Source organism: Pelodiscus sinensis, chromosome 3 (genome assembly GCF_052426305.1).
Source record: "Pelodiscus sinensis isolate ZL-2025 chromosome 3, ASM5242630v1, whole genome shotgun sequence".
NCBI classification, from domain to species: Eukaryota; Metazoa; Chordata; order Testudines; family Trionychidae; genus Pelodiscus; species Pelodiscus sinensis.
In genome coordinates, this window is record NC_143054.1 from 173,206,633 (window position 1) to 173,218,939 (window position 12,307).

The window sequence follows — 12,307 nt, forward strand, 5'->3', positions numbered from 1 at the left end:
GAGAGCGGCTCTAGCTCTGTGGGACTGCCAGCTCCCAGCCTCTGAAGCAGCCCGGCCGTGACAGATGGGGGGGAATGGCTCCTCCCCCCACCTGTTTTAATCAGGTAACCAGTTAAACTTAAGGGGGAAAAGGAGGAGGTAGTACAAAGCACTGCTTGAAGCCTGGGTCCAGACTTTGAAACACCATATGCAGCCCAGGGCCAGCTGGGGTGTCTCCAGGATGCACACGGTGTTTCAAAGCAGCAGTGCTGTGTGGAGCCCGGGATCAGCTGGGGACTCCCCCACTGACTCTGGGCTTCGTGTGGCGCTGTCACTTTGAAACACCCAAAGGAGCCCAGTATAAAGCTTCGTGCAGCATTTCAAAGTGACAGAGCCACATGGAGCCTGGAATCAGCTGCAAAATGCATCTACTATTCGATTAGTCAATTAGTTGACTTAATAAATGGGGTTTTACATCTCTAGTAACTGGTATAAACCAGTGGTAGTCAATATTTTTTTTTGTCAGGGTACAAATTTCTTGGTTAAGGTATAGTCAAGGTTTTGGCTCTAGAGAAAATAATAATAATAATAAATAATTAAAATCCAGTAGTGATAAGTACATAAAAAGACGTCAAGGTCTGTTCAAAACTGTTGGTCCCAGACCCAGTGGAAGCCAGGACTGAGCTGGGCTGCTAGCCAGCCTGCTAAAAAATTTATTGGCAAGGGGCAGGGGAGGAGGGGAAATGTGTGTAGTCTATAGCATTAACCTATAAGCTTTTTCTTATTGGTTAATCGACTACACTATTATATACCTATTAAGGATGCGGTTTTTCCATACTCTGTCCCAGCAAAATTTGCCTGGTCTCGTCTTGAAAGAAGTGACACTTGTTAATATGACCTTTGTGCATTTAATTCCTAAGCTTGTAAATGTTTGGAATTATTCACAAACATATGTGTGTGTTTAAGCATTTGCAGGATTGAGCAATTAGTGATATATTATTCTTAGTATTGTTACTATATTTCTATCACTTACTTACTAATTTTTTCAAATTAGTACAAAAATCTACAAGAAATCTCCCAATCACTAGCACAAAGTAGATAGATTCACATTATAAATAATCAGTACTACTCAAATTACTTCTCACTATTACGATTTCAATATTATTCTTAGTAAAATAATGCCAAATAACAGCTCTGAAAGAGACGTGTTTTCATTTATATTAAAAAAAATAAAATTCAGAGGTAATCGAGAATTCCACTACCTTTTAATTGAATTCAAATAATGAATTCAAGGAATTTATTGTCCTGTCAGTAATAATTGTCTTCAAAAAACAAGCTTTAATATGGTTGTGTCAAGATGTGCTATAGACATTAGTTTATATAAAGAATTTAAAAAAAATAAATTAGAAAAATGTTTAATTTCTCACTGACAATATAACTCAACATTCATTTTCTTTCATTAATAGGAAAAGTTTTTTTATAAATGCCTTAAAATTAATTCCAAATGAAAAGGACTTTCACTACCATCATAAAAAAATTAGAGGCCAGAGTTGGAACAGGAACATGTTGTATCAAAAGGCATAAAATTAAAAGGTAAACAAACAAATGTGCCATGAGCTTCAATCGTTTTTTTACAGTTTGACAGAATTCATTCCTATCTCCTGAATATAGATTGTATCCTTTCCCTAAATGCACATATTAATGACTACACTTTAAACTGTGTAGAATTTGAATGCTATAGGCACAGGTTTTTTAAAAAGGAACATTTCAACCATCTCATTCAAATTAACACAGCTCAAAAAAAAAAAAAAAAAGCCCCACCGCATCAAAACATAACAGACATTTTTCAACCAATGGGAGGGAATTCTCAATGAGCAATTTCTTTTAAATATCAATCTTAAAAATGATAATGAGAAAATACAAGCTCCCCCCCCCCCCCCCAAAAAAAATACTCATTCATGTCTATCACAAACAGGGTAACAAAAACTACTGAGTTACTTGCCCTAAGCATGTGGCTAAGTAGAATTTTGCTAGGCTATTTAAAAGCAGTTTTCATAGTCTTTCTAGTAATGAAGAATGTTTTGTTTGTCATGTCTTCGCAACAGGTATTTTTGAAATGTCTGATGTTTCCTTTTAATTTATTAACACACCTTATTTTGATTATCAACAAAGCCTGAGACAGCAGCCTTCACAAGGAGGTAAATGCTTTTAAACTCGCTGTGATATTAATTTCAACTGTAGGAGTATCTCCCTCCCAAGTTTGGCGCATGTTATGGATTCAGAGGTAAACAAATATTTAATTCACATTATCGCCCTTGAAATAATAGAGTTTCCACCACCTCTGGGGCTCCTTCACACCTCCCTCAAGTCATTTGGCTTTGAAGGCATTTCACACAACTCCCAGGAGTGCACCCCTCTCAGAACTGGCAACAGCCCAGGGCTGTGGGGATCATTTGAGAGGTGAAGGAAGGGAAGAGACTTCCAATCAAGTAGAGAAGACACAGAAGGGCTCTTCCTGACACATCTACTCCGAGCAAAATAACTGTGGCGTGTTTCCTTAACACACAGCCACACTATCTTTCCTCTCCCCGCAGACACGCACCCCCGCCCCTCTCAGGGGAGGGAGAGCGCTTTCCCACCCATCCCCGCAGCGAAGGAGACCAAGGCGAAGGAGGAAGGAGACCTCTTTGCTGGTCGAGCAGCGAAAGAGCAAAGGCAATGCCTTGAGCTAGGCACAGGAGGGCGACTGCCGAAACATGAAAGAAAATAAGACCAACCATCCAGGGCTTTAAAATGGCGCCTGTAAAGGAGGAGGAGGCGGCGGCCAAATAGGGAGGAGAATCACAGAGAAACTGCGCAACAAACGCTGGCAGGCGGCCAGGCAGCCAGCGCCATCTTCTCCTGCTCTCCCGGGCAGTCAGAATCACACACGAGCCGCCCAGCGCAGCAAACGACCAGCCCAGCGCGCCCAGCTGCGGGGCTGGAGAGATCCTTGTTCTTCCCAAGTTGTTACATCCTGAAGAGACTGGAGCGAGCAGCGTGGCAAGAAAAGCAAAAGGCCTCCGCAGCCCCTCGCCTCTCCTCCCCCCCCCACCCCCACTGGTTATTAAATAACACTTTAAAAAGCAAACACCCCAATATCTTATTTCCCCTTCAAATGTGACTTTCCTTTACAAAATATGGCACGTTAGTACATTCCCCCCGCAGCCTCGTGAGCTAAAAGATTAAGAAAGGTTGAAGAAAGCAACTGAAATTAGGCAACCCCTCCCCCCAACACACACAAATATCCAACAACAATGACTTTCCCCTGCCGCAAGGAAGCCCCCTCCATAACGCCAGGGTTTGCGTTAGGCTAAAAACGAGATTTTTTCAAAAAAAAAAAAGTTCAGAGAAATAATCCAAGAATCAAATGCAGCCCTTAAAAAGGAAAACCAAACGGGTCACTAGAGAGAAAGGCGGTTTATTGCTCCGTTTTACAATAGATATACAGGTAAATACGTTCAAGAAAGCGGCGAGGAGAGCCTGATCCTACAAAGGAAAAATAGTATTAAACCCAAACCCACCGCCCAAAAATCGCGCGCGCCCTCATCAGCTCCACTCCTTGGGGGTGGGGGGGGAAGACAGGCTATTTCAGAAGGAATTTCAAATAAACCAACAAAATCTAGTGGCTACAATAAAAACGAAGAAAAATAAATCCGCAGAAGTCCCAAATCAGAAAGACGAATTCAAAGAAACTGCAAGATCAAAGTGGTGGAAGCAGGTAGCGGGGGGAAAAAATCAAGCCAGGAGTGAGGAAAAAAGAAAAATCCTTCCCAGCCCTACATAGCCAGGAGAGAGAAGTGTCTCCATTTTCCAGCGGAGGAGGAAGAAAGAGTGTTTCACAGCCCAGAGAGCTTTAGAGAAAAGCAAAGAAACGAGGGGGGAAAAAAGAGGGAGGAGATTTGAAAAGATTATTTTTCTTTCTCCCTCTCACACTCTCTCTATCCCCCTCTCTCCTCTCACACACACACACACACTCCCTCTCCCTCTCCTCTTTCTAACCCTCTCTTGATGGCCATCAAGGGGGCGGAAAATAAAAAAAAGACCAACAACTAATTTTAAACCAGCTCAATCAATGAGTCATTAAAAGATTTTTTTCCCTCCTCTCCTGCATTTGCATGGCATCAGCAAGAAGAGGGGGAAAAACACCCCAAACCTCTCCCCCCTCTGCAGTTATCAGCCTGGACCTGAAACCTTATCCCTCGCCTCTCTCTCTCCTCTTTATTTTAAGAAACAACTTTTTTTTTTCCAAGTGGCCTCAGCAGCCACCACCGCAGCCTCGCTGAAAAAGAAATAAATATTTCATTTCCATGTGAATTAGCATCTGCCCGACACCAACCACCCACCCAAATATCCCTCTTCTTTCTCGCTGTCTCCCCTCTCGCTCTCTCTAGATATATATTTATATACATAGCCCCAGAGCCAATAGCTCTCTGGGCTGAAACCTAATATCCTGGTTTTGGCAACTCCTGGTTGTTAATTTGCTCCTCTTTCTTTTCTGTCTGTCTGGAGATAGATTTCCCCCCTCTCTTTTCCCTCCCCGAAGGAAGGGAGGAAGGAGGTTGTGTGTTTTTTTTTCCTTGAAATTTTTATCACAAAATTATAATACACTCAAAGGGAAACTCACCGTCATGAAAAAGCAGTGCCTTGTCAACGGGGTTTCTTCGCCATCACATCAGGGGCTGGCAGTGTAAGAGAGAGAGAGAGAGAGCGAGAGACAGAGAGAAGGGAGGGAGGCAGGGAGGGGGGAAGAGAGAGAAAGAGAAAGGGAGAGAGGAGAGCACTGCACTGCACTGCACAGCTCAAGCACAGCACAGAGCAAGGGTTGCCAGCCACACGGAGAGAGAATAAGCAGAGGGAAAGAAAAAGACATGCAGCCACCGCACACAGACATTATTATTTTCCATGCTCTATCTAACACTCTGCTTTTCATTTTTTAAAGTTAGACACTTTTAAAAGTTTTTTTAGACAACTGTAGATCTGACCATCTAGAAATGGCTGAGCTGTACACTTTTAAGTTCAAAGTTGTAATCTACTTTGTATTTTTGTTTAAAAAGCAAAATAACCTTGTTTTTAGAGATAAATGCATACAGAAAGCCTCAAAAATTTCTTCCTGACTGAAGCTATAAAATACAGGACAATTGTATTTTTAAACTAAAAATGTATAAAACAGCAGCCTTTCCATTAAAAGTTGCAATTTACTGACTTTTCTGTATTAAAAAATGTGAATTATGAATGTGTCCCACCTCCAAAATTATATTTTAATTAAAAGCAAGTTAAATTAGAAATGTCTGACAGCAGTAATAAAGTGAACTTTCAGATTCAGTCTCAAAGCCATTGCAATACAAGATTGCTCTTGATTTTAAAGTTTTGAATAGTCTCGAAAGACAAGATGCAATCCAAAGTTTGTGTCAGAGTGAACTTATACTGAATTCTGTAATAATTTATTTTATTTACAAGTAGTAATATTTTTATTTTTATTGGGTTTTAATGTATAATACAATTTAAAATAGCTGAAATGTTTTCTTTCAGAACAAAGTAGTAACAGTAAAATAAATTTTCCCATAAAATACAATTTGGACATGATCTTGTAAGTCTTGCTTACAAAAATCTCTCATTGAGGATTGCATCCCGATTCTTACATTTAAAAGATTTACAGGTAACATTATAAAAATAAAATAGCTCTTTAAAGACCAGCTTCTCCTTTTTTCTATTGCAAGTTTTAGTTTTCAAAATGAATAATTTGTAAAAAAAAAAAAAAAAAAAAAATCTGGGGACTAAAATTATTCTCCCTTCACCTTTCCTGAAAAATTAGTTTTGTTAAAGCTCTTTAGAGACCAGGATTTGGCGACTATTTGGCAGCACTATTTTTCCTTCATTAGTTATTAAGTTCCAACAAATACTTACCAGTTTTTTATATAAAATGGCCAATTTCAAAAATGCTTATGGTAATATAAGTAGAATCTCTCTAAGAAACAAAGTGCCGGATTATATTTTTGATTAATTTACAGACAGTACCTTAATGTCCTAATTTCAAATGTAGACATGGTTTATGTTTTTAATGATTTCAGATAGCCCACCTTAAAATGAAACACATAAAAGGCTCTCCTCTGGAGTTCTTATTCAGGCAAAATACCATTTGGGTCAAGCTCTTCCTGGAATTACACCCCATTCAATCTTACTGACTTAAAAGATATTTTTGCATGAGTAAGAATTCTTGGACTGCATTAGGGTTGCCAACTTTCCAGACCAGATGCCAAGTTGGCAATCCTAGATTGGGTTCCAAATGTAGATCCTTATGTTTCTTCTGATTTGGTGAGCAGAACGCCTGGCTTTGGAAGGGTACAGAAGCATGAAGTACTGGCTCCTTTCCCACAGAACACCACCATTAGTGTTCCACAGGTAGGGAAAGGGCCATAAACACATGATTGCTTCCTGATTGACTCCGTAAGGAACCAAGAGATGAAATGGTGCTCAGAAATGAGGGGAGCAGAAAAAGGAAAGCTTGTGGAGGCACAGGGGAAATCCTTGGGAGGACACAGTGTGGCAAGGGTATGAAGACATGGAGGAGAGGTGAACTGTGGGGGGCAGTAGACGAGTGGCAGTACAGAGTGAAGAGCAGAGTTTGAGCTAAGAGAGAAAACAGTGGCAAGAGAATCTGCACTTTGATGAAACACTGCTCCCATTCTTTTCCACCCGCAGATCTTTCCCAGTACTTGTCCATTTCTCTGTTCTTCACCCCCTCCTGCCCGTCTTCCACACCTCCAATCACTCCCCCATACTCTCTTTCCTCTACAACCCCCATGACCCACTCCTCTCTCTCTCAAAATGTCTTGTTTTGATTGATGCCACTCAATTTAATCCCAAAACAACCTACAATCTACACAAATTTGACATCTCCCTTTATTTTTATTGTTGAAAATTAAGATGTAATAGAATTACAAGAAAAAAGATTACAGCATTATCTATTTCCATTAAAAATAATTAGTTTCACAGCATTCTAAATTTCCTTCATGTCCTTAACTTTGTGTCTTTATCACTTTGCATTGCACATTTGGGGCTTAGCATCAACCCCCAAGAAAAGGTAAGCATCAAACACCCACCTTATAACCCTACTCCTTGAAGTCACTTCTGGACTTCCTGGCCCCCTTCACCTCACTGGTGGCCTACATTCCTCCCATGACACCATAACAGCTATATTCCTTTATGAGGTTACCCAACATCTCAAATGTTTACCACATCCCCTTTTTCCCCTACGTCTACTACTTTTAGATGAAAATTTATAACAACATGAATATGTACAAATATGTAGGTCTGTATCTATAGACAACAGATCAGCAATTAAAAGCTGAAAGTAGTAGGAAAGTAGGGGGCAGTGATAAGAAGCAGAGATATAGGTGAGGTGAAAGTATGCAGATAATCAGACAGGGAAGGGAACAAGAGCTCTACAGAATGACAAGAAAGAAAATATATCAGCTTTACAGGAGTTAAAAGAGGAAGCTGAGCTGTAAAGAGTCATTAGAAGGTGCTGGTGGGAAGGCAAACACAGGACTGTACATATCCTGTGGATAATTGTTCACATTAATAGCTATGACATATCTACGCATACTATTGACACATTTTAAAAACTAGGAAATTCCAGTTTTAAACTTTGAGTTAAGATTGCTAGTCTGTATCATCCTCAAATGCAAACTGTAAAAACTCATTCAATACCTCAACTCCACTCAAATACTTTCCATCCAGCACAGGTGTCTTCTTCATTCTGATGAAAAAACTGAACTCTGACCATAAATACATACCAAAATACCACAGTGATACTAGGAATGTTAAGGAGTGGGTATCTGGCTAATTATGTAGTCAATACAATTTGTATTGACTACACGATTAATCAATTAGGGGAGGCGCTCTGCAGAGCCACAGCATGGGTAGCTCCCGGAGCTGAGGCGAGCCTGGATTTAGCAGTCACAGCTCACACCGGCTGTGGGACCACTGCGGCTCTGCATTTTAAATGTAGTAAGAGCTGCTGGGCTCTTATTACATTTAAAATGCAGAGCTGCAGTGTAGGTGGCTCCAAGAGCCAGTGCAAGCTAGGGATATAAGCGAGTAGTTGAGTCGAGTACTCGACTACTCACTTCCCTACTTGCCTCTGTATCAGAGGTGCTGAGGGTGAGCTTACTAGCCAATTCCGCCTCGCAGCCACCTCTGCCCACAGCCAGCCTGGGCTACCACAAACAGGGACTACTTAGCAAGTGAGGAAGCGAGTAATCAAGTACTCAACTCGACTACTCACTTACATCCCTAACTGATACTTCCACATAAAAATTACTACTAATTTCAATTACCAATATACATTATACATTCACAGAACTTTCTAAATGTTTATTTAAAAAAAATCCTCCCAGATACTTTTGTTAATCTGATACTGTCACAGTTACAAACCAATACAAAACCATGTTCAGAATTATGTACACTGTAACTGATGATAATGAATAATGGGTTTGTGTTGCTTTCATATCAAAACATGAACACATATGCCATATACATCCCAAGGGTATGAAGAGTGGTCCTCCTCCGTCTTCTCTGCAAAGTTTTTGGCTGTCGAACAGGAGGTTCTCCACTTCAGTCTGCAGTTCCCATGGGACTCCAGCAATTTGTAACCACAAGGCCCTCCTCATGACTATCGTGGTGGCGGTGGAATGAGCTGCTGTGTCCGCCACATCTAGTGTGATCGGAAGCCCAGTTCTAGCAGATGCATATCCCTCTTGGACTATAGACTTTAGTCTGAGTATTTTGACATCTGGCAAATGCTCCATTAGTGCATGAGTTTGGTGTAATTGTCAAAGTCATGCTTGGACAATAATGTGGCATAACTGGCGATGCGTAATAAAAGCATTCAGGAAGAATATATCCTGCCAAACAGGTCTAGACGTTTACTTTCTTTCTCCACTGCAGTGTTCTTATACTGCGGAGTCTTTGACCTATGCTGGGCCGCAACCACGAGTTGCGGTTGCAGGTGTGAGAATAGGAATGCCATACCCTTGGTCAGGAAAAAATATTTTTTGTCTACCCTTTTATTAGTAGGCGGAGAAGAGGCTGGGGTCTGCCAGATCTCCTTGGCCAACTCCATAATAGCCTCGTCTATTGGCAATGCTATTGTTGCATGCTGTGAGCGTTGGAGGTTTTTAATGAGATGATATTGCTTCTCCTGGACTTCAGTTAGCTGGACCTCCTGGCTAGTGGCCACTCTTTTTAACAGTTCCTGGAACTGTTAAGATCATCCGTAGGTGACGTAACCCCCGGGATGATGGCTTCATCTGCAGAGGACACGGAATGATCAGTGGGAGAGGTATCAGATTGTTGATCATCGGGTTCTGATGTTGGGGAATGATGAAGCGTCACCAAACCTCTGGAGGAGGGGGGAGGAGAGAGAGATATGTGCCTTGGGTGGGTGGTACGATGGAAAGCACGCCCCGGTATTGGAGGTAATGGAGAGAGAGACTTGCGGCGTGGTGGTGGTGAAGAGTATGGTGCCACGAGAAAGTTGGTGACGGAGGGCTAGGACTACACGGTCTATCTGATTTTGCGTGCACCTTCCTCAGTGCTGGTGAGTCTGGGGGTGTACGTCTAAACTACATGGCTCCGTTGACGGAGCCATGTAGATTTGTTTGTTCGGCAAAGGGAAATGAAGCCTTGATTTAAATAATCGCGGATTCATTTAAATTTAAATGGCTGCCCCGCTCTGCCGATCAGCTGTTTGTCGGCAGATCGGGACAGTCTGGGCACTCCCCTGCCGACATGAAAGCCCTTTATCGACCTCCCCGGTAAACCTCATCCTACGAGGCATAACGGGGAGGTTGATAAAGGGCTTTCAGGTTGGCACCGGAGCGTCCAGACTAGCGCGCTGAGCAGACAAACAGCTAATCAGCTGTTTGTTGGCTCAGCGCGGCAGCCATTTAAATTTAAATGAAGCCGCAATTATTTAAATCGAGGCTTCATTTCCCTTTGCCGATCAGCCTAATCTACATGGCTCCATCGATAGAGTTTAGACACACCTGGGGAGAGGAGGGATGCTCGTACTGATGCGGTCGGTAGTGCTGGTGCCAGAGTTTTTGTAGGTGCTGATGGTGCCTTCGGTGCCGGGTGCCAATTGTCGGTTCCCATTGTCAATACCGACAGTGCCCTGGGACGGTTTTTCGGGTCCAAGAGGTCCTTTGGACAAGTGGAGGCAGTGCCAGACGAATCAGGCTTGTCTGCAGTGCTGACCCTGGTTGTCGGTACTAGTAGTAGAGAGCATGCCGGAGAAGTGCGCTTTTTAGGCAAAGACCCAGAAGAGGCCCTACATTTTTGGGCCGTAGGGGGGGTCAGAAGGAGCTGTGACAATGTTAGGTCCAGAGGCTGAAGCGCTTTATCGAAAAGGAGCATGCAGAGTCGCATCTCCCTGTCTTGGCAAGCCCTGGCTGCAAGTTTTGAACAGTGCAGGCACATGTGCCCCTCCAAGACATCTTATGCAAGAAGAATGCCTGTCTGATGCCGGCATGGGTTTGCGACAAGTGTCACATTTTTTAAAACCTGTTGAGCCTGGCACAGTATGAGAGAAACTAAAGTGGTTCACCGCAAGTTTAAGAATTTCTTTTTCTTTGAAAAAAACGGCCAATAAGCCAAAAAACTTTTTTTTAAACAAATAAGATAAACTAACTAACTACAGATATAATTATGAACAAGAAATAACAAGTAACTGACTACAAATTTCTTATTTTGTGACTAAACAGTTGAGGAGAGGAGCTCGCTCCATCTGCGACTGAGGGTGGCAATGAAGGAACTGGCGGGAGCCGGACCGCACGCATGAGGAAAAGGGCGCGAACGGCGCAAGACACTGACTGCGCGTGCACGGTCTGGTTGACTACTGCTCTGCAAAACTCCGATCTGTGGCGCTGGGACGAGCCCGACACCTACAGTGGAGCACCCATGGGGACATCACTCAAAGATTTTTTTCCCATGTCTGGCCATGTTTGTAAGAAAACAGAAAAACAAAATGGTAATTCACCTTCTTATAACTTATTCATGTCTGTTCCAATCATGTGTATATGCACTCACATGCATGGTAGCTGGAATTTTTTTTTTCACAGCACCATCTATCAGGTCAGGTGGGCGCTCCTTGAAGTCACACCTCCATAGCATTCAAATTATAGAACCCTGCCAGCCCGCCAGCCCCTCAGTTCCTTCTTGCTGGCTACTCTAAGGATATGTCTACATATTACAGAGTTTTTTCAGAAAAACCCGTTTTTCCAAAAAAATCTTCATTTATGTTCACACTGCAATCATGTTCTTTCGAAAAAAAATCGAAAGAACAAAGGGGTTTTTCCAACATTGGTAAACCACTTTCTACGAGGAAGAAGCCTTTTTCCAAAAGCAGAGGTGTCCTGGTGGCCACTCTGTCCATAGTAATCCCAGCTTAAATGCAAGATACCGTCTACACTGAATGGACGCTATCTTTCAAAAAAGCAGATCGACTTTTCGATGCACTTCTCTTTTGGAAGTTTTTTCGGAAGATCTCTTCCTGAAAAGCTTCTTCTGAAAGAAGCCTGCAGTCTAGACGTTGCCTGACAGAGGGGTAAGAGGGTGGGTATTAGAATGGACATGAACAATACACCTTGAAGAACAGTAATAAGAAATTGAGTAACTGTTTTTTTTCTTCTTTGCATGGTTGTTCATGTCAGTTCCAATCAGATGACTGAGAAGCCCAAGTTCAGGAGGTGTGGTCAAGTTGTCCACTGATTGGAGCACTGCTCTTCCAAAGATCGAACTGTCTCTGGCCTGCTGGGTGACTGCATAGTGCATGGTGAAGGGGTGTATGGACAACCACTTCGCTGCTCTGCAGACTTCTTGGGAGGGAAACAGGGTTCCCTCTAATTTTTAATGTCCTAGTGCAAAATTACTTACATAACAAATTTATTTCTGCACACAGATGTGGCAAGTGTGGGGCCATGGGACTCGGGTGAGGGCTCTAAAAGGGATTTCATCTGTAAATAAGGGCTTTGGGTATAGATGGGTGCTCTGGAGCAGATATCTGGGTTGTGGGCTCTGGCTGGAAGTGTGGGCTCTGGAGCGTGGCCGGGATGAGAGGTTTGGGGTTCAGGAGGGGCCCCAGGCTAGCGGGGGGGGGGATGAATAAGTCAGAATACAGGAGATGGCTGTGGGTTGAGGCAGGGGGTTGGTAAACAGGAGGGAAGAGGGCTCTGGCATGGGCCCAGGGATGAGGGATCTGCAATGCTAGAGGGGGGTTCCAGGT

At 42.7% G+C, this 12,307-nt stretch overlaps 1 protein-coding gene across 2 annotated transcripts in view; it reads right to left on the minus strand.

Annotated features, from left to right (window-relative positions):
* Positions 1–12,307, minus strand: part of BICRAL (BICRA like chromatin remodeling complex associated protein) — a 96,410-nt gene that overhangs the window by 69,639 nt on the left and 14,464 nt on the right. The window contains exon 1 of one of the 2 annotated variants that reach the window (XM_006122087.4): positions 4,646–5,033. The exons of the other annotated variant lie outside the window; for it this stretch is intronic. The gene's annotated coding sequence lies outside the window, so the exon portion shown is untranslated. Of the gene's footprint in view, positions 1–4,645; positions 5,034–12,307 lie in introns of those variants that run through there. 2 annotated transcript variants of the gene reach the window in all.